This window comes from Talpa occidentalis, unplaced genomic scaffold (assembly GCF_014898055.3).
Source record: "Talpa occidentalis isolate TD23 unplaced genomic scaffold, MPIMG_talOcc4v2.1 talOcc4.10, whole genome shotgun sequence".
Classification (NCBI taxonomy): domain Eukaryota; kingdom Metazoa; phylum Chordata; class Mammalia; order Eulipotyphla; family Talpidae; genus Talpa; species Talpa occidentalis.
In genome coordinates, this window is record NW_023600993.1 from 35,194,565 (window position 1) to 35,216,248 (window position 21,684).

At 56.5% G+C, this 21,684-nt stretch overlaps 1 long non-coding RNA gene across 1 annotated transcript; it reads right to left on the reverse strand.

The window, feature by feature from the left end:
• Positions 1 to 16,291: 16,291 nt before the first annotated feature.
• Positions 16,292 to 21,109, reverse strand: LOC129145601 (uncharacterized). Its single transcript, XR_008551386.1, has 3 exons — positions 21,034 to 21,109; positions 18,716 to 18,922; positions 16,292 to 16,430 (listed from the first exon to the last, which is right to left on the reverse strand). It is a non-coding gene; the product is annotated as an uncharacterized LOC129145601 (long non-coding RNA).
• Positions 21,110 to 21,684: the final 575 nt, after the last annotated feature.

The following is a 21,684-nucleotide window of genomic DNA, read 5'->3' on the forward strand; positions in this document are numbered from 1 at the left end:
CACATAAGTCAGTCATGAGCCTGCTCTGAGATGTCTAACGTAACCCGTGGCTCTGGCCGCCAGGCTGGGCTTCCTGAGAGTGTCATTGGCAGTGACAGAACAGGAGCATTTCTGTCCCTTCCTGGACCCTTGCACTAAAACAGTGTCCTGGTGATAGCACTGGAGTGCTGGGGTCCAGGCTCTTGGAAAAGATGACTGGCACCTCCAAGCAGGGGGAGCTGTCGTCAGGATGTCACACACTTGTGCTGCAGGCCTCGTGGCACTGATTCCTGGCCATGCGCTTCTCTAGTTAGTGTAGGTGACCGGACTCCCAGACGGCAACTCCTTGAGCTCAGGAGCAGGGTTGGGGGTTCTCCACGCCCAAGACTCTGCTCTGTTAGGAGGCCAGTGAAACAGGTTCAGGATCCCCTGGGGGTTACTAGGCTAGAGACCAGTGAGATAGAGATAGGGGTGGCTAGGGGATTACTCCTGACAATATTTTCTCCTCTGACCCTACTGCCAGAGAAGAGGTGCCCAGCCAGGTCCAGTCTAGCCTGCTTGCCCTCTGGAAAGATGGGGGTGGGTGAACCTAGGCTGGATACTCTCCCCAAAACTGCTCTAGCCCAGGCCCAGCCTCCTCCGCCCACCCCCTCCGGCCACATCCCAAATCCCCAATCCCAGCAGCAGACCTCGGTGTTTGCCTGTTGCCATGGCAATGGGATGCACCTTTCTGTTACCATGGCAACCAGCCAGGGGTTTTTAAAATTCAGTTGAGGTAATTTCCACCCCTCAATCCTCAGACACCTCATTCTTCTCTTTTCTTCTCTGAATCTTAGAAGGTTGAGGGGCCCACAGCCACTAGTCAGAAGTGGAGGGTCAGAGGGACTGGCGGGAAGACTCGGGCACGTTCCTCCCTGTCTCCTCGACCAGACTAGGCCCTGGAGAATAGGGCTGTCTCGTCCCCTTTCCCTCTTTGACCCAGGTCTAGGCTGAGAAGATGAAGGTTTGGTATGGCTGAGTGGGTAGAAGCCAGGGCACCTGGAGCCTGGTTGAGGTGGCCACGTGCCTGTGCCGGAGCCAGGAGCCAGGAGAGTTGGCGGGACGCTTCCAGACTTCTCCCCATGTTCCCAGGGCTCACCTGGCATCTCAAGGCACCAGGACCCAGACCGTAAGACAACAGGAGACAGCTGTTGTTTATTAAGAGTCCTGGTGCTAAGAGCTTGGCTTAGCTTAGCTTAGTGAACCCCAGGCTGACTGGATTTGGGCAGAGGACATCTGAGAAGGATGGAGGGAAGGGGATGCAAACAGCACCTGCCCTCTCCACTAGCATCCCCTCTCTCTGGGCATCCACTTCATTAGCCTCGTAGTTGTGAAGGTCTTCAGTGAGATGCTGCATCACCCTCCCTGCTGCCCCCTGCCTCCTGGCTGGGAGGACAGATAGGTCGATGCTCCGATGAGCAGAGCAGACTGGGACTAGGGGGTGATGGAGCCCCTAGAAGGGCCCATGAATGGCCATCTGCATGCAATTCTTTCAAATTTTGACTTGTCTCTGTGGCAGGCTGGTACTCCCGGATCAGGCCTCCCCCAAAAAGAAGTTTCAGGGAGAGTCCTGCAGCAGGGCACCTACCCCTCTTGCTCTCACCTATGCCTGTTCCCCATCCTATTAGCGAGCTTTCACCACCGCCCCCGCCACGGATGTGAAGTGTCTCTATAACTCCAGCAGCCCCATGCTTGGTTCCCCAAAGACAGGGATTACAGGACCCACCTCTGAGGTGGGAACCCATCCACAGGGGGACACCAAGACCAAAGTGATGTCACTTCCAGCCTCCCTCTCCCTTGGGTTCAAAGGTTGAGTCCCTATAGCAACAGCCTTTCTGGAAGCACAGATGGAAAGGCTGACCTTGGGAGAACTACGGAAAACCACCAGGTAGAAGCCCAGACTGACTGGGACCTGTGCATTCCTGGTTCTCCCTCATCTAAGGCAGGTAAGTCCCAGAGACCAGAGGTTTGTCTGGGTACACATTGTCTCCCTAATCTCCTCCATTAAATAGCAGCCCCACCAGAGTCCGATTCACCTGGGGGAGCGGCTTCCTGCTACCTTCCCTACTAAGGACCCACAAGGCCCTTATGGGGCCAAAAGAGCCTGAATATCTGGGCCTGGGGAATCCACATGCAGGATAAGATCTGTATTTGAAACTTCATGAGTTATTATTCCCACCAGCCCTGTAGATTTCATTGGCCCAGAAAGAGTTGACAGTTCTCCATGGCAGGCATGGTTAACAATGCTATTCTGCCAGTGGGGGGCACTGGGTGAGCAGAGGTTAAACCAGAGAGCTCTGGGGCAGCAGGGACACAGGGAGAGCCAGTCCCCCCTGATCCCAGCACTGTGTGGCTCCTAGGCTCCCAGGAGAGCTCCCTATTATCAGGGAACTTGTACTGACCCATACTGCAGCCACCCTGGGGCCTCCACACCGGAGGTCCTACGGCTCACGTCCTGGGGGGCAGGGCTGCAGGTTTCTCCTGTGAGCCACCAACATCTGGCTGGCCTCGAGCAGTACGCTGTGCCTGCGGGCACTTGGCGTCAGCTCAGGTGATGCCCAGTTGGGCAGGCCCTCCAGGAAGCTCTGCTGGCTCTGGCAGACTTGTGTAACACTGGAGCACCCCTCTGGAGTCAGCAAGCAGGGGCGGGGGAGGATAGGTGAGAGGGGGACCTTCAGGGCAGGGCAGGGTTGATGCAGGCCTTTTTCTGGAGCTAGAGGATCAGCTAGATGGGAACAGAAACTTCATCCTGGGTACCTGATGGTCTAGATTCTCAGCGCTGCCTAGATTCCTGGCACCCTCTCTCTCTCGAAGGTCAGAGCCCAGCACCCTGCCTCCCCATATCCCATATATGCATATTATGTAGGGAGCAAGTCCCATACTCTGCTGGGGTCCATCCTTGAACCAGCTTGATACCTGAACATCAAGAAATCCCAAATTGCTCTACCTCAGTGCAATTCCTGGGGTTCTCAGGAATCAGAGCACAGAAGCCTGCCTCCCCAGGGGGCATTTAAAAGAGAAGCTGAGGGCCTCCCCGGTGGCGCAGCGGTTGAGCGCTGGGTTGCGAAGCTGCCCGCGGCCTCTGCGGCGCCGGTTCGATCCCCGGCTGCTCCCCGGCCACAGGAGGAGGGTCCCACATGGCGCGCAGACCTCTCCTGCCGCCCACTGCTCCCCTTAGCAGTGTACCTCGGTCCTTCTGCCTGCTCTGCTCCCCGCTCTGGCTCTGGTGAATTCTCTCACCCTCCCGCGCTTCTGACTGTACCCAACGCATGTATAAACAAAAAACAAAAACAAACAAACGAATAAATAAATAAAACATGCCTCTATTAAAAAAAAATAATAAAAGAGAAGCTGAGAAATGCCAATGACTTTATAGCCTGTAGGACCCAGGAATCATGCTCCTATTCTGCCAGCCACCTGCCAGCCAAGGTATGGGCATCCCTTCTTTAGAACTGGGAGACCCCAGAGGTTCAGAGAGAGTAGGAGACCTATCTGAAATTCCACAGCTCATGATCTGCACAGCCCTGGGGTGGGGATTGGGGGGACATGCTTAGCTCAGGACACTGTGTGTTGTGTGTGGGGGGTGGGGATGGGATCACTTACTCAGATCGCCAGGGCAGAGCTCTTGCCAAGGACAGCGTGGGCAAGCCTGGTCAACAAGAAAGGGTGATCAAATAGACCTCCTGATAGAGGGGTGAAGAGCCCAGTCCCTCCCTGCATGGGGCTAAGGCTGGCGGACTCTGTAGGTTTGGGTGTTGGGGGTGGTTGCTAAGGAGTGGAGGATAGAAATTATCTTGTCAGATGCTTAGGCGGCTCAGTCACAGGCGCAGGGAGCAGATGAGAGCGGGAGTGTGGGGGGCACTGGGTGTTATTTGAGGCTGGTCCCTCCTGCTGGCTGAGCAAACAAGGGATTCTATGCTTAGGAAGCCCTCCCACCCACCTGATGCTCACAGCTCTCCTTGGAGCCCCTGCAAGAGGTCCCCAGGCCCCTCAGACTCAGCCCACCAGGTGTCTGGATGCTCTGACAGCCCATGTCCAGTCTCTCTGGGCTCTCTAGGTCCTAAGTGCACGGCACCCACGTCCTCCGTGCCAAGCCTGTCCTCAAGCGAAATTCTGAGCAGAAAATACATTTGGCTAATGTCCATACTTCTGTGCACCCCCACCTATCCCAGTGCCTGGAAAGAGGGGTGCTTGCAGTTCCATGTTCCAGGCACATGGCCTTAAACCCTGAAAAACTGCCTGTACCTTGTGGCCAATCATTCTAGCCATTGACTGAGCTGCTACTCAGCGCCGCCAGGGCATGGGGACCAAGTGTGACAAGATGTGGCCTCCGTCCTCCAGAGCTCATAGTCCCTTGGCAGGGAGAACAAAGCAGATCCAGAATGGTGGGGGCCGCAGGAGCTGTAAGATACCAAGGAGGAGGGACCAGAGGGCTTCTTTGAGCAGAGGTCCCTGAACTAAGCAGGCCATGCCCAGGGGGCTCTAATCTGCAGCCCAGAGAGAGAACTAAATCTCAAGCGCCCTGAGACTTTCACTGAGAGCAGGTCTTAGGAGACGAGGAAGAAAAGGGATACAGAGCCACTTTACCCACCTGGGTAACTGGGGGACATGGAGCTAGGACAAGGCAGGGCCTCTTGGTCATCAGTGATCAGAAGGACAGACCAGCCCTCATGTTGCTGAAGCTGGCTCCGCTGACCCCACTAGAGACAGAACCCAACCAGGAAATGACCAAGGAACATTCAGGTCAGGAACATGAGGGAGCAGGATACAGGGGGGAATTGTCACCTTGGCCTTATCTGGACTCAGCTGTATTCCTTCCCAGCAGGCCCAGCATAGCTGTTGATAGCAGGCACCCTATTCCCAGGGACTGGTTTATCTCCCCAGGGTCAGTCAGGGTGACCCTCCCAATTCATTAACTAGGCATACACCTGCCCCCTCTCCCAGGGACACAGGGATCGGCTCCCCACATCTGGACAGGTGAAGCACATTTTTCACTAGCTGTCAGGACAGAGTCAGCCTCCTGCCTGGGAAATCATCTGCCCGACTCGGGTTGCCTGAAATGGGCATACCATCTGAACAAATAGTCCTGGAGTCAGGTGGGGCCAGGGTCCTGCGTGGTGTTGGGGGAGGTGGTCCCCACAGCCCTGCTCAAGCTCACGTGGGTTCCCGTAACTGTCCATTGTCCCAGTCCAGCCAATGGGCATACATGGACTCCAACCCTCCCTCCTGGGCCTGGTCTCCGCCTGCCTGTGTTTGCCAGGCTAAGCTCCCTCAGGCTCTCTCCAGACAACCTGTCTTCTCTTCTTGGCAGATGAATGGCCTCTGCTTCTCGCCAGATGACTCCCCCCATGGCCCTCCATTCCCTACCACCACAATAATGGAATCGGGCTGTCCCTCGTGGACTGGCACGAGGCGGGTGCTCGTCGCTGGCGGTGGTCTTGACTGCCTGGGGTGGGTCTCCCAGGGAGGGTGCCTGACACATTTGGACCGGCTGTGCTGCTTGCTCCTCCAACCCGTGTGGGCCTGACCTGGACTCAGAGAGGAGCTGGATCACTGGGTGGGCGCTGCCCATGGGACCCACATTCACTCTAGTTGCAGGGACAGCTCCTGCCCACCTGAGGAAAGAGGGCTGGCCTTCCACTCTGCCTGCCTCCTGGGAATGAGGGGCAGGGGCTGTGTTGACCTTCAGTGCATCTGTGGGTGCTGTCTCTCCTGATGGAGCCGCCAGATAATGCAGAGGTGGGGACTGTGTCCTGTAGAACTGCTAGTGGCTCCCCCAAGGCCCCAAGGGCACACAGAGGGCCCAACCTGCCAGTCTGCACCCTTGCTCCTAGGCTGGGACCAGCGGAGGTGAGAGGTGTGCCACCCCTCCCTCTGGGCACTGCGGAAAGCCCTTTCCGTAAGTGCATGCCCCCATCCCAGGTTCATTTCCCATTTCCTGTAGGTCAGGTCTCAACCTGACAGGCATCCCCTCTCACCTCCCAATCGCCATCCTCCCGCCCCTTCCCCCCACCCTTGCCCCCTCTCCATGCTGCTCTCCCTTCCCCCTACCTAATCAGAATGGGCGCCCCCGCCCCCACAGAGCGGCTTCCTCTCCCGGCTTCTCGTTCCCACCGCGGGGAGGAGAGGCCATCACCAGGCCCCCCGCGTCTCTGCAGCGCGGTGCTCGCCCCTCTGCCCTTCGGGCGCCCCCTCCCCATTCTGAAGCACCCTACCCTCTGGATTCCCCCTCCTCAACCTGGGAGTCTGTATCCCGGGCCCCCACCCCCGGCAAACTTGGCTCGGTTCAGCTCCCCTCCCTCCCGGGCAGAGGCAGGGCGTTCAAGTCCATTTAATCTTGGCAGAATGCAATTTCCTGCTTCAGGGAGCTGGCGGGTTTAGGAGGCTTAATGAGGGGGGAGGGGGGAGACGGGGAAGAAGCGAGGCTGAGCGGGGCTGGGAGATGGAGACAGAGAGTCCCGGAGAGGGCTGGTCCAGGAAGCTCAGGGATGTGTGTGTCTGGGGGCTGCCTGGGGGGTCTCTGGGATCACACAGGGGTCAGCTCTTCAGCTTCGGGATCCCACTGGTAGGTCAGGGGCCTGTCTGCAAACCTTCCACCGGCTATGCTGGGTGGAAATGGGGGAGGGGAGGGTCCTCAAAACAAGCGGAGGGTCAGGGGCCAGAGTGTGTGTGTGTGTGTGTGTGCATTCTGAGGCAGATGTCCGTGTGGCCATGGGGTGTTGGGGGTGCAGGTCCGAGTGTGCCAGTGAGGGAGGTGGTCCAGGGGGAAATGTGCGGCTGGGGGCATCCTAGGTGGACTGCCCGCTCTGGATGGGTCCTGGGGAAAGTGTGCAGCTGGCAGGTCCCAGACCCCCCAGGTGGGGGAATGGGCATCCGGGTTGGTTGGAATTTCAGCCCAGAAAGGGATGCTTATCTGGATACTGCCACCAAAGAGGCAGAGAAGATAAGGGACAAAGGGGCCTCTGAGCAGCTGGAAGCCCCACACCTGGTGGAGGCAGGGCAGTGAGAGCCCTGCCCGCCACCCAGAACACAGACAACTCCTGGGGGAGACTGAGGCTGAGCGTCATCCTGCAGGCCCCTGCCCGACAACCCCACTCAGCCCCCTCACCCCACTGCACTCTGTCTCTCCCAGACCTGGTTCAGCAGATCTGCTTCCAGGAGAGGTACCCTGGAGGCGGCACAGCCTATCAGACAGAGAGGCCCTGGCAGGGTAGGAGAGGGGGCTGTGCAGGACTGGCACGGGACCACTCCTCAGCCCACAGGAAGCAGGCAAAGGGCTGGGGCAGACAGTCCTTACAAGATGCCTGGAGCCCTCTAGGAGCAGGGCCCTGGAGGACAATCCCTGCCAAGCCTGGGCCTCTGGGGAGTGGGGTGGGGTGGGGGGGCCAGCCGAAGAGAGTGGAGGGTGTGTGAGTGAGGGCTCGGGAAGACAGCACTCCGGAAGGTTACAAGCGCCTCAAAACCAGCTGGCAGACTAAGCCCCCTCTGTTGAGAATGCTCGTGGGGCCCGAGAGGAAAGCTGATGGAAACCACAGAGAGCCGAAGCCCTCAGTCCAGCCTTTTGGCACTTTGGACAAGATCCTCTTCCTCTGGGCCTGTTTTACCATCTGTGAACAAGGGGAGTAGGACAGGGTCTCTCAGGAGGCGTCTGAGCCTCACAGGAGGCTGATAGGCTTCATCCCAGCCCAGTAGTTGCCCAAAGCTTGAAGGGTGGCCAGGTGTGTCTAAGGGGACACTAGGAAGCTGGGGAGGGGGGGTGGTTTGAGAGGGGGACATATCCTTGCACCCTCCTGGAAGCCTCAAGGCCCCCAGGTCCCTGACCCCATGAAAGCAGCATGTTCTCCAGAGGGGCATTCTACCCTCAGGGAAGGACAGCTCACAGCCTCCCAACACACTGCTCAGACCTGAGCACGGGGTCTCTAGAAACCCCCACCCCAGTCCCTGGGACAGGTTGGCCTGGTTCCTTACACCCCTGCTCTGCCTTCAGACTAGCTCCCCAGCTGCCCCCTCACTTGGTCCTCTCCCCAAGGACTGTTCCAGCCTCATTTTTACCCTCACTCTGCCTCTAGGCTGAGCTCACCCTGACCTCTCCTGGCCCTTGTGAAGCTCAGCCAAAATGGAGCTCATGTTTGGAGGAGCTGTGGCCTGGGTTTTGGGTGTTAGGTCCAGACTGGGGCAAGCCTGTTAAGGAGGGAGGCAGGTGTGTGGCTGGGGAGTCCCAGGCGGCCCTCTGCTAGCAGTGTTCCCATGACAACCCTCAGGCTCTCCCTCTCCCTGGGAAGACAGTGAGGTCGCCTTTACCTGTGCAGGCTTCAGTGGGGGCGAATGTGTATGTGCCCCATGGGTCCTGGGTGCCTGACAAACAGAGGCAGTGGCAGGAGTTGGGGTCTAGTGTTCCCTATCCTGAGTGGGCTGTTCTGCTGGGGAAGGAGACAGAAGCCCATCTGCTCTCTCCGGGGGCGCCAGCTGAGGCAGAGACTGCAGGCATGCCTCAAATCTCTGCCATCATGGCCTGTGTCTCTGTTACCCGCTGGGGAGCTGGACAGAGTGCGCCCTACATGCCAGTTGCTGTTCCTGGCAAGCAGCTCTGTGACTTGTTTCATCTCCCTACACACTGAGAGGAAAGGACTTGTCCTCGTTTTATAGATGAGGAAACTAGGGCTCAGAGAATGGGCAGACGAGTGCTCACAGGGGGTGAGGGCCTCACCACTAGGTTTGGTACAGAATGGGCCTACACGGGGCTGGCAGGGAGGGCCCATGCCCTTGCGTGAACACCTACGCAGCTACAGTCTCGTGGGTAGGTAGTGAGGCACAGAGGCCCTGCCTGCTTCTGCCCATGTTCCCACTTCCATGGAGGCACCAGTGGCTCCTCAGAGAGCAAGGACATAGCAGCAGGGCTGCTGCCATCACCCAAAATGAACGGGGATCCCATACTTCTGTGGGACTCTGGCTTCTCTAGTTGCTAGGTCCTTCCTTGCCTGGGGTCCATTTCACAACTCTCTCCAAGGTAAGGAGTCTGGCCCTGTAATGACTTGAACCTCCCAGGCCTGTGTCATCAAGTTTCCCAAGTTAGCCCCTACCCCTCAGCCCTAGGCCTATCATCCTAGCCTTACATTCCTTGGAGATAATTTTGTTGACATTTCAGGCCAAAGTGGGGTGAAGAATGAGCGGGGTGAGGGGAACTGGTGCCCTCCTCAGTCAATAAGATCTCAGTGGCCTGTTTTACCATCCTCCCAGAACCAGTTCTGTACTCCTTGCCCAAGGGAGAGTCCACCAGACCGCCTGGAGTTCATGGTCCACAGCGAGGGTGAGATGTGTGGCGATGCAGCCTCTCTGGCCTACCACCTGAGCTGTGCACATATGGTGTCTGTAGCATCAGTGAATGAATGACTGGAATTGACCAAGACACAAGCCAGAATAAGGAGTTCTTCCCACGAAGCTCAAGGACAGAGATTTGATGGGCAATTGGTATAGTTTTTTTTTTAAAAAAAAGATTTTATTTATTTATGTATACAAAAGCTGGGGTGTAGGCCAGAGGTACGGGGGGTGAGAGGATTCACCAGAGACGGAGTGGGGAACAGAATAGGCAGATCGACTGAAATACACTGCTGAGGGGAGCAGCGAGTGAGACAGGAGGGTTCTGCTGCGCCATGTGAGTTGCTCCATGTGGGGCCAGGGATCGAACTCCTGCTGCAGAGGCTGTGGACAGCTTCATAGGTTGTGTCTTTTTTTTTTTTTTTAAAGAGAGAATAGGCTCGGTGGGCTGGACCTGGGCAAGTGCGCCTTTATTTATTTATTTATTTTTTAAAGATTTATTTATACAAGCACCGGGTACAGTCAGAAGCGCCAGAGGATGAGAGAATTCACCAGAGCCAGAGCGGGGAGCAGAGCAGGCAGAAGGACCGAAGTACACTGCTGAGGGGAGCAGCGGGCGGCAGGAGAGGTCTGCGCGCCATGCGGGACCCTCGCCCAGCGGCCAGGGATCGAACTGGTGCTGTAGAGACTGCGGGCAGCTTCGCAGCCCAGCGCTCAACTGCTGCGTCACCGGGGAGGCCCTTCATAGGTTGTGTCTTAACCCCTTATGCCACCAGGGAGGACCCCCCTCTCTTTTATTTTTTTTAACAAGGCTGAAGGGCTCTGGGGACCTACATTCCTGGAAGGAGAAAGCTGGGCAGACTGGAGAGCTACATGGGTGGTACCAGGGTGATGAGGCTGTGGCCCTGCAGGAACCCTGCAGTGAGCCCAGGAGGAAGTGGGGACCTGGCCTCCAGGTGCTGAGGTTCACTGGGGAGCCCCTGCAGAGACCCCTCTGACTGCTTGCCTGGGCCTCTAGTCAGCACACTGGGTTCTGCTGTTCTGGCTCAGACTTTCCAAAGAATGTTTTCTGGGGAGCAGAGGAACCCTCAGACTAACTTAGGGGAGGCTTTTTCCTTGCCACCCTGAAGAATGCACTTGTCAAATGGCATGTTGGCATGAGATCTGGCTGGGCAGAGGAAGAGCAGTTCCTGGCGGGGAGGTGTGGAGCCCTCGCTTGTGCCCACATCGGCAGAGCAGCAGAGTAGAGTGAGTTTCCAGAGCTCAGGCCACTGGCTGGCAGGCCCATCTGCTGGGGGTTGGAAGGGGGAGTGCCCTTGATCAAAGAGTGACAGAGGGAGCAGGGACTGGCACTGCCTAGAAAGCTGGGAGTCTCAAGGTATCCCTTCACAGCAAGCCCCAGCATGAGAGAAACCTGGATCCAAGGGAGCAGATCCATGGAGGGGATGGTGCTTGGGGGGTTCAACAGTCAGAATTTCTCCCAAACTGGGCCTCCCCTGTGGCGCAGCAGGTTGAGCACAGCGCATTGAGCACAGCGCTGTGGGGCTGTCCACAGCCTCTGCAGCGCGGGTTCAATTCCTGGCCAGCCAGAGAGATTCCCACATGGCTCGGCAGACCTCTCCTGTCGTGCCCACTGCTTGCCTCAGCAGTGTGTTTCGGTTATCTGTTCTGCTCCCTGCTCTGTCTCTGGTGAATCCTCTCACCCTCCTGCACATCTGGCCTGTACACCAGCTCTTGTATAAAAATAAACATACCTTTAAAAAAAAAAAAAAGAGGGGCCTCCCTGGTGGCACAGGCAGTTGCGCGCCTCACTGTGAGGCTGTCCACAGCCTCTACAGTGCGTTTTCGACTGGCCGGACACAATCCCACATGGCGAAGCAGACCGCTCCTGTCTTGCCCGCTGCTCCCCTCAGCAGTGTATTTCTTCTGTCTGCCTGTTCTGTTCCCCACTCTGTCTCTGGTGAATCCTCTCACCCTCCTGCGCATCTGACCTGTACCCCGGTTCTTGTATAAAAATAAATAAATCTTTAAAAAAAAAAAAAAAAAAAGAATTTCTCCCAAACTCTGGTTGGGGAGGGGTGCTCTCAAGTCCTGTGCTACACCCCCACTCAGCCCTTAACTCCTCCTCCAGGCCCCCTTCCCCAGCTGAAGTCCCTAGGACAATGGGAGCCCCCCAGAAAGCCTTGTAGCCCATAGCTATAGCCTGAGACCTGAGCAAGCCAATTGTCTGGGATTGGGTCTCCGTTTTTGTTTTGTTGTTTTTAAGATTTCTTTTTTTTTTATAGAGGCATGTTTTTATTTATTTATTTATTATATTTGTTTGTTTGTTTTGTTTATACAAGCACTGGGTACAGTCAGAAGCGCGGGAGGGTGAGAGAATTCACCAGAGCCAGAGCAGGGAGCAGAGCAGGCAGAAGGACTGAAGTACACTGCTGAGGGGAGCAGCGGGTGGCAGGAGAGGTCTGCGCGCCATGTGGGACCCTCCTCCGGTGGCCGGGGAGCAGCCGGGGATCGAACCGGTGCCGCAGAGGCCGCGGGCAGCTTCGCAACCCAGCGCTCAACCGCTGCGCCACCGGGGAGGCCCTAAGATTTCTTTATTGGGCCTCCTTGGTGGTGCAAGGGGTTAAGACACAACCTATGAAGCTGTCTGCAGCCTCTGCAGCATGAGTTCGATCCCCAGCCAGGGAGCTACACACATGACACAGCAGACCTCTCCTGACTCGCCCACTGCTCCCCTCAGCAGTGTACTTTGGTCAATCTGCCTGTTCTGTTCCCCACTCTGTCTCTGGTGAATCCTCTCACCCCCCACACCTCTGGCCTGTGCACCAGCTCTTGTATGCATAAATAAATAAATCTTAAAAAAAAAAAAAAGATTTATTTATTTACGCATACAAGAACTGGGGTGTAGGCCAGAGTTGCGGTGGGGGGGCTGAGATGTTTCACCAGAGACAGAGTGGGGAGCAGAACAGGGGGATTCACTGAAATACACTGCTGGGGGGAGCAGAGGGCGAGGCAGAAGAGGTATGCTGTGCCATGTGGGTAGCTCCCTGGCTGGGGATTGAACTCATGGTGTGCCGCAGTGGCTGGCCATAGCTTGATAGTGCTGAGCCTTCAACCTCTGCACTACAAGGGAGGCCCCTGGGTCCCCTTTTTGGGTGATTAAAACTGCATGAGCGAATGGGCCTCAGTGAGACCTCCTGGTCCTTCCCTGGGGAATGGGCCCTGATATCCTTCCCTGGTTAGGAAAGGTGGGCTTCTAAAGCCCTGAATTGACTAAGGGTGGGGATGCTGCATAAAATCCCACCTTTGGGCCACCCCAAAGGGTTAAGACCCTTTTTAGTCTCGGGTATGACTGTTCATAACTAGGAGGCACTGATTGCTTGGGGTACTAGATGAGGCACAGTTGCAGCTGGAGACTGGGAGGGAGGCTGGAAAGGGAGAGTGTGGTGAGTCCGTTAGGGGCAATAGATGCATGTGAGGTCTGGGCACTAGAGACCTGTCGTCCACACTGACTGGCTTTTTTTTTTTTTTTAAAGATTGATTGATTGATTGATTGATTGATTGATTGATTGATTTATACAAGCACTGGGTACAGTCAGAAGCGCGGGAGGGTGAGAGAATTCACCAGAGCCAGAGCAGGGAGCAGAGCAGGCAGAGGGACCGAGGTACACTGCTGAGGGGAGCAGCGGGCGGCAGGAGAGGCCTGCACGCCATGTGGGACCCTCACCCGGTGGCCGGGGATCGAACCGGCACTGCAGAGGCTGCGGGCAGCTTCGCAACCCAGTGCTCAACCGCTGCGCCACCAGGGAGGCCCCACACTGACCGGCTTCATTCCTAGAATGGGTGTGTTGAGGCGCCATCAGATAGGAATGGGTGCTCCCCTCTGGTTCCAACCAGAGCCCTCCACGTACCACCGGTCCTGCAGGCAGGAGTTGGGGAAATGGCAGCCTGTGCCGAGGGTGTATGAGAGGACCACAGCGAGTGCTAGAGTGGAAAGAAGTCAGGGGCAAGTCAAACTAGAGGACAGGACAGGACAAAGGGCATGGGCATGCCGCAGGCCTCAACACCCTTCAGGGATTGTGAGGAGCCCAGCAATTGGTGGTCAGGAAATGGCAGCTGCCTCTTTTGGGGAAGCAGTACTCTTCTGTGCCCCTGACCATGTTCTGGGGAGTCAGAACCTGTCCAGAGGGCTGCCTGAGTGTGTGGCTGGAGCCCCAGAGATTCTTCCCGTGAGCTGTATGACTGAGGGAGGTGGCACACAGTAGGTGCTCAGGCAGCCTGGGACGACGCATGGATGCATTTCTCTAGGTGTCAAGAACAAGGTCCTCCAAATGTCTGGAGGTGCTGGATTCAAGCAGGGCAGACGGTGGAGTGTGGAATTCTGATCTCTCCCTGTGCAGGCCCTGCCTTCCTCCTTCCTACACAGCCCTCCCCCTTATCCCTCCATCTAGGCCAGTCCCTGCTCCTTCCGGCAGCAAACATGAGCTTTGCAGAAACTTGTCCTCAGATTAAAGCTTAAACCACCATCTCAGGAGAGGGGGCGGGGAGGCCAGCCAGGCCACATGTGGAAGGTGTAGCAGGCCAGGGAGGAGGCCTCTCTCTCTCCACCCCAAAATCTCAGGTCAGATAGGGAAAGACAAGGGAACCCTGGGTGCTATATAGCAGCACCCGAAGTCACCCAGCCAGGTCTCCATCTTCTCTCCCCTGGATATCCATAGTTTCATTTCTGGCCATGCCAAGAGTCAGAGGAATCCTTTAAAACATTAAATCAGGGCCTCCCTGGTGGCACAAGGGTTTAAGATGCAACCTATGAAGCAATCTGCAGCCATTGCAGCACAAGTTCGATCCCCAGCCAGGGAGCAACTCACATGGCACAGCAGACCTCTCCTGACTCTCCCGCTGCTCCCCTCAGCAGTGTATTTCAGTAGATCTGCCTGTTCTGCTCCCTACTCTGTCTCTGGTGAATCCTCTCACCCCCACTCCTCTGGCCTATACCCCAGTTCTTGTATGCCTAAATAAATATTTTTTTAAAAAAAAGTTAAATCAGAACTATGCCATCTTCTTTGCCCTTAAGCCAGTTAGTCAGACTCTACACCCAAGACAAGGCTGCCCAGGTTGCTACTCCTCAAGGTCTCAGTATTTCCTTCTGTTAAGAGGGTACACATGGTATTCTAGCCAACGTAAGCCAGATTCTTCTTGGGTTCCATGATAGCATTGGTGGAACGCCCAAGTCTAATGCAGCGTCAGAGGACAGGTGTGGCCAAGGCATCTACTCTATCCAGTTATATATGGAAATCAAACCCTCCTAGAACAGGAAGGTGCCCTATCCCGGGGTAGGAGCATGAGCTAGCTTCACTGCTCTGACAATCACAGCCAGGGAGCAGAGGCTCGTCATTCGGCATGGAGATGCTTAGCAAACACCAGATTTGCCAGGGCAGGCCCAGCTCCACACTGCCTGGTATCAACTTTGCTGCCCAGCCCTCCCCCAAAGCAAAGGTCATGAGCTGTAAAGGGGAGATTCTCTGGAGGGGGCATTCCTCCTTGGCCAGTTCCAATGCTGCTGTGCCACAGAGGCCTTGCAGCCCAGCATAGGCGTCAATGCTGCCAAGTTCCTCCATGACCTGGTTCAGGAGGATGGAGACTCACTCAGACGGAGGGCTCTGTCCTGATGACTCTGATCTGAGGGCACAAACAGTAACCTCATAGCGCAGCCATTCCATGGGGATGACCTGGCTCTAGACTTGAGGAAGAAAGCCATGGTGGCAGAGTGCTTAAGGTCTGTCCACAAGTTCCTCCCCCTTCCGGGCCCTACTTTCATCTGGGCCCTACTTTCCTGCCAGGAGTGAGGGACCAGGGGAGGCCACGCCAAGGCTGTCACGAAAGGGACATTCCCCAGTCATTTGGAACTAAGTAAGTCCAGATCCCAGCTTGCAGGGCTGACTGTGGGACCCTCCTTGGCCTCCCTTCCCCCAGGACTGTGGCCACATTGACACATGGAGGGAGTGTGTGCAGCAGATGTGGGCGTGGGAGGCAGCCAGAAACCCCATAGGATCAGAGCCCGTCACCATCAGCTTTGTAGGAGAGCTGCCCAGCTCTGTAGCATTGATGTACAACTCTGCCTAAGGCACCATGTCTGGCCCTGGGGGCTCACGGCTGGAGCTTCACTACCTTTTAAGTCAAGGTAGAGTCTACCTTGCATCTTTGCTGCTGCAGCCTGAGCAACTTTCCAAACTCACTGCCAGTCCATCTCTCAAGTAGAGGAAGAAACAGAAAATGAGCATCCCAGGGCCTCCCTGGTGGTGCAAGGGGTTAAGTCTCAGCACTATGAAACTATCCACAGCCACTGCAGCGCTATTTTGATCCCTGGCCAGGGAGCTACCCACATGGCACAACAGACCTCTCCTGACTCACCTGCTGCTCCCCTCAGCAGTGTATTTCAGTGGATCTGCTTGTTCTGCTCCCCACTCTGTCTCTGGTGAATCCTCTCAATCCCCACACTTCTGGCCTACACCCCAGCTCTTGTATGCATAAATAAAATCAATCATTTTTAAAAAATGAGCACCCATCGGACTCCCCGGTGGCGCAGTGGTTGAGCGCTGGGTTGCGAAGCTGCCCGCAGCCTCTGCAGTGCAGGTTCGATCCCCGGCTGCTCCCCAGCCATCGAAGGAGGGTCCCACCTGGCACGCAGACCTCTCCTGCGGCCCGCTGCTCCCCTCAGCAGTGTACTTCAGTCCTTCTGCCTGCTCTGCTCCCCGCTCTGGCTCTGGTGAATCCTCTCACCCTCCCACGCTTCTGACTGTACCCAGTGCTTGTATAAATAAATAAATAAATAAATCTTTAAAAAAAAAAAATGAGCACCCACCCCTGCCCCATCCTTAGTGCCAAGAAAATGTGACCAGGGGCCCCAAGATAAGGGTGGAAAGCAGTTCCCAGATCCCAATACAGAGGGGCCCTGGGCTGAGCTCCCCTCCCATTTAGTCAGTCAGGAATCACCTAGGTGTACCAGTCTCCATTCTTGGTGCTGGGGAAGCAGCGGTAGACAAAACAAACAGTTCCTGTCCTCTTGGAGCGGAGAGTCAAGCATGGTGGGAAAGAGACTACAAACAGCAAACATAAAAAGAAGTAAATGAGGCCTCCCTGGTGGCACAAGGGTTAAAGACACAGCACTATCAAGATATTGCCAGCCAGTGCAGCACGACTTTGATCCCTGTCAGCCAAGGAGCAATGCACATGGTGCAGCAGACCTCTCCTGCCTTGCCCGCTGCTCCCCTCATCAGGGTATTTCAGTCAGTCTGCCTGTTCTGCTCCCCACTCTGTCTCTGGTGAATCCTCTCACCCCTGCACCTCTGGTCTACATCCCAGTTCTTGTATGTATAAATAAATAAATCTTTGGGGGAAAAAAGATCTGAAGGCAGTGAGGAAGAAGCTATGTAGATGCCTCTGGGAAGGGAATCCAGGTAAAGGGAACAGTCATTGCAAAAACCTGGAGGTCTGAATGTGCATTGTTGGGGAGGAAGAATGAGAACGTAGCTAGGACCATGAGGACTTGAGTCAGAGAGTTGGGAAGGAGAATGAGGGGTGATGGCCACTGTAAGGACTTAGCTGTGACTTTCAACAAAATAGGAGCCATTGAGAGCTTTGAGCAAGAGAGAGAGATAACGGGGCTTCCGTTTTAATGAGGTGCCACTAGGTCCAGGTTGACTAGAATGTAGGAGGCCAGGGCAGAAGCTGGGCACTCCTATTCTCGCCAGGGGAGAGAAAAGGTTGCCTGTGGAGGTGGCAGCTGCATATGCAATGGCTGCAGAGATGGTGGGCAGGGGGAGGGTGGAAAATGGTCATTTGTTATTTTGCAGGTTGAGTTCAAAAGTATTTGCTGATAATTTGAATATAGATGTAAGAGAGAGTCTGGTTGATTCTAAGGCTTTTTGACCTGAGCAGCTAGAAGGATGGAGTTGCCCCAACCCAATTGAGCAGGCCCAAGACTGCCTGATTGGGGGTGTGTGTGTGGGTGGGGGGGGTGTGTCCCAGGTTGGATTCTAGATCTGAGTTATTTCCCACAGAGACTCTGTCTCCTAACTGGGCTCCACCTCCCATTCTCCACCCCAGTGCCCAGGCATCTAGAGTCAAGGCATCTTCCAGGGGGACAGAGGAAACCCACAGTTCCTATTCCAACTTTTAGTGAGAGTCCTTTCTGGAACCAGATAAGGACTGACTTCTAGGGTCAAGACCTAGGCTCCCCAGCAGGATCTGGGCAGGCCCAAGTGGCTAAGGGACTGCTGTCTGGCCTCTTGTCTAAACAGGATATGCTCAGGCTGGCTGGCAGTCATGGGTCACTTGGAAGTCAGCCAAGCTTGGGCTCACTAGACCCCTACCTCCCTCACCAGCCCCACCCCCCCACGAATACAGACAGCATGAGGTAACATGTGAGGATCTCAGAACCCTGTGTACCCCTTTCTTGTTCACCCTGAGCCCACATGAAAAGCAGTTCCTGGTACATCTGTTTGGGGACTAGCTGGGAGAATGCAGAAGGGCCTGGGTCCCAGACAGTATGTTTTAGTGCCTCAGAATGGGGTACAGGACCTGTAGGGTCCCAAGGAAACTCCTGACCCAATCATTAGGATTGGCTTCCTGGGAGGTAATATCTTCCCAGAGGCCTGAAGTTTCTAGAAAGAAATAGAAAAGGCATTCCAGGCACAGGGGAACAGTATATGCTAAGACCTAGGGAAGAGAGAATGTGTAGAGCTCCCTGTGGAGGCTTGTGATACCTGTTGGTCTCACATGTGGCAGGATGAGGCACCCTCAAGAAGGGAGGCCAGCCCTTTGCACACAAAAAACTGGACAATGTTTGTGGGTGAAGGAGGTGGCCAAGTATTCTGGTAGAGAGGAAACACAGGATTTACACTGGCACTGGAGTCTAGGAAGAGCATTCCTGGTAGAGGGGACCAACAGCAGAAAGGGCCTGGAGGCAGCTTCGGGGAGCAGCCAGGGAGGTGGGCTGTTCCAGCTTTTGATCGGCTCAGAGCCAGCCCCTGGAGCAGGCTGGGCAGGAGAAGGCTGAGCAGATCTTCATCCTCAGCTTGGGCTGGGAGTAACTCCTCACTGCCATCCCCCTCCTAGTGGTGCCTGAGCAGGTCACCAGGCATCCCCTCCCTGGCCCCCTTTCTAACACTCCCCCTCTCTGAGATCCAGTTCCGGGTGGGTGGGGGCTGGGCCACAGAGCAGGCAGCGCCTGGGGCAGGGGAGATGAGAAAACCAGAAAGTGGGGAAACCTGAGCCAGCAATGCTGGGGCTGGGCGGGCCAGGGCTTGCTTAGCCTGCTAGGCCCGGGAAACAGGTTCCCCAGAGACCCGGCCAGAGAAGGGAGTGCTGGTTTAGTCACCACCTTCATCCAGGGGCACGGCTGGTCTCTGAGGCCCAGGCCTTCAGAGTCCAGTCTTCCAGATGTAGAGGCAGGAAAGGCAGAGTCTCTCAGGTTACCAGTATTGCAGCCTTCCCTTTCTTCACGCCAGGTAGGCCAGACAGAGGTCGATGGGGTGTACAGACAGAGCATAGACAGGCAGCAGCACCCCAGGACCTAGTCTGGAAGAGCCTGAAGGAAGAGAAACATTCATGAGCACTGCCAGAAACAAAGAATGGGCCAGGTCAAAGGGCTGGGGGTGCTGGGGGAGGAGGCTTTCAAAGCTGTCTTGCCTGCTTGTCAGCACCCACCCCTTGGGTGGGGGCTGGGACAAAGAGGGCCAAAGGCCTCCCAATTATGACCCCACTGTTGGGCTTTGTGATGCCTCTGAAGCCCCAGAGCTCAGGGAAACCTGGTTATGAGCCCAAGGCTACAGTCAGGATGTCGCTCTGGGGCTTATCATGTAGGCATTCAACTAGCCTGGGAAGGAAGGAGGTTCTGATCTAGGGGGACCCCAGAAGTATATCAGTGGCTTAACTCCCCACTTGTGTGTCAAAACTGGCACTGGAGTGGCAATAGGAGAGCTGGAGAAGAGGCACTCACTGGGACCTGAGTGTCCCAGGGAGGAGGGGGGAGTCTGGCTCATGGGAAGTCACCCTGGCCTGGCTGTTCCCTTTGGGTTACCCCAAGGGTATCCTGGTGGGTTCTCAGGTGGGGCAGCACAGCTGAGTGGGGAAGACAGGTCTCTGGGTGGCAGGGAGAGCTAGGGGACTAGGGCATTGTTGAGGCACCAGGCAGCAAGGACAGGGAGTTAGCTCTCTGGTCTCTTGGCTCCTGTTCCCTGTTGGATCTGGTGCTGCAGGGATTTTCTCTTTTTCATTCAATAAAGATTTCTTGACTCCATAAGTGCCACGTGGGGCTCCAGCACTCATTGCCAGCCCTTGGTTCCATGCGAACCTCATGGCTCGGCCCTTTCCCTCTGAGCATTCCCACAGGATGTGCTTCTGAGGATTACGAAGGACCTGGGGTAAATAACCAGAAACCCCATTGGCAGGCAGGGCCTCCCAACCTAGTGTCCAGGGCTGGTTTCAAGAGGTCTTTGGACCCCTGAAATTGAAGGCAAAATTGTGGAAGGCTCTCTAACATTCTTCCCAAACAATATGGTATATATACTACTATATATCTAACAACATGTGTAATGATTCAAAATTCCCCGCCCAGCAGGACGCTGGGCAAGGGTGTGGAGTGCATTCACTGTAGCAGTGACACTTGTTTTTATTTACATTGGTTGGTTATTCAGCCTTCCCAGGTTGTTTAGGAGATCGTTGGTATGCCACTGTGTGCAGCCAGGCTCAGCTCCCTCTGTCCCCTTCCCCTGGCTCCCTGCCATGGAAGAAGGCCCTCTCTGTGCTGGGCCTAGTCTGGGTGTCTGAGTGGAGTTCTCTGGACAAGTCAATTGAGTTTCTCTCCTTCCCAGACAGCACTCTGGAGTCTTTGGCAAGTGTTAGCTTTTCTGCTTTAGTGACCATGATGATATCATGCTGGGCTGGTGACAGAGGTGGCCAGGCTTTGAGAAGCCTGGGGCTGGGGTTGGGGTGGGAGAAGGGGTGGTGAGGGTGGCGTAAACTGCTTTGATGGTGGTGGTGCAGTGGTGGTGGCTCAGGGGTGACAGAGCTACAGAAGAGTAGGGACGGGGGACCTGTCCTTGCAAACACAACTTCAGGCTGGGGTTTGCTCTCTGCAAATATCCAGCCCCTGCTAGAGGCATGTGCCCCAAGTGCAGGTGAGGACACCCTCAGCGGACTAATGCCCACCCCACACAGCCATTCAGCCAGCCAGTGGGTCAGAGAGGGAGGCTTTCTCCAGGGGGTCCAGGCAGCCAGGAAGGGGGGTGTGGAAGAGGGGAAGTAGAGTGGGAAGAGGAAGAGAGAAAGGAGTGGGGAGAAACGGAGCCGGAGGAGAAGGAAGGAGGTGAGGAGGTGGGAGAAGGGAGGAGAGGAGAGGAAGGAGAGGGAAGAGGAGAGGGGCAAAGAAGGAGCGACTGGGGAGAGACAGCGGGAGGCGGGAGGGGACAAAGAGGGCCTGTGCCCCTGGGGACCTCAGTAGAGCCTGGTGCAGGGCTGAGCCTGTGGCACCGGCTGGCGAGGCCCCGGCCTTGGAGGTTGGGTGGAGGGCCCCTTCCTGGGGTCAAGGTGGGCACCTTGCTCGGTCACTGGCTCCTGTGGTCATCACAAGGCCATTTGAAAGCAAATGCCCCTTTTAGGACATGCAGTAACTGTGCAGAGAGGCCCAGTCTATCTGACCTCTTTGAGGTGGAGAGCTGTAATGGAGGGGTCTCTGGGGCTGCGGTCTTGAAGTAACGGGGAGAGAGGGCATCATCGGAAGCCCTTGGTCGGCTGGACAAAGCTGTGAAGCTCAGCTGCCGCGGCCTGGCCTGGTTTGGAGGCAGCGGGCAGGTCCAGGGGTGCCAGCCGTCCCAGGGGCTGCACCGCCACCTGCTGAGCGACGAGGGCAGTCCTGGGTCCTGAGCTGCCGGTCTCACGCGCGGGGCCAGGCGCCGCCGGCAGCTGGAGGGAAGGAGGGACACCGCAGGGGGTGCGCAGGTGAGCGCAGGCTCGTTGCTCCCGGGCGCGCCCGCCCTTCCCGCCAGGGAGTTGAGTGCCGGGGTAAACACCCGGCGCGGTGTGCGCGGTGTATCCACGGAGAGACAAAGCCAGGGCGGGGCGGGGGCGCCGCCCGCAAAGCCGGGGCGGGGGCGCGGGGTGCAGACTGGACTCCCCCGGCGCGGGCCGTCGCACGGCCCGGGTCGGAGCCGGGTGCCCAGCCCGCGGACAGGTGGAGCGGGGGCGGGGCGGTGGCCGGGCGGGTCCCGCCCCGGGGGTGGGGCCGGGCGGGGCGGGCGGGGCGGGGCCGTGCTATGCAAATGTCGCCCACGGGCGGCCAATTGCCGGCGC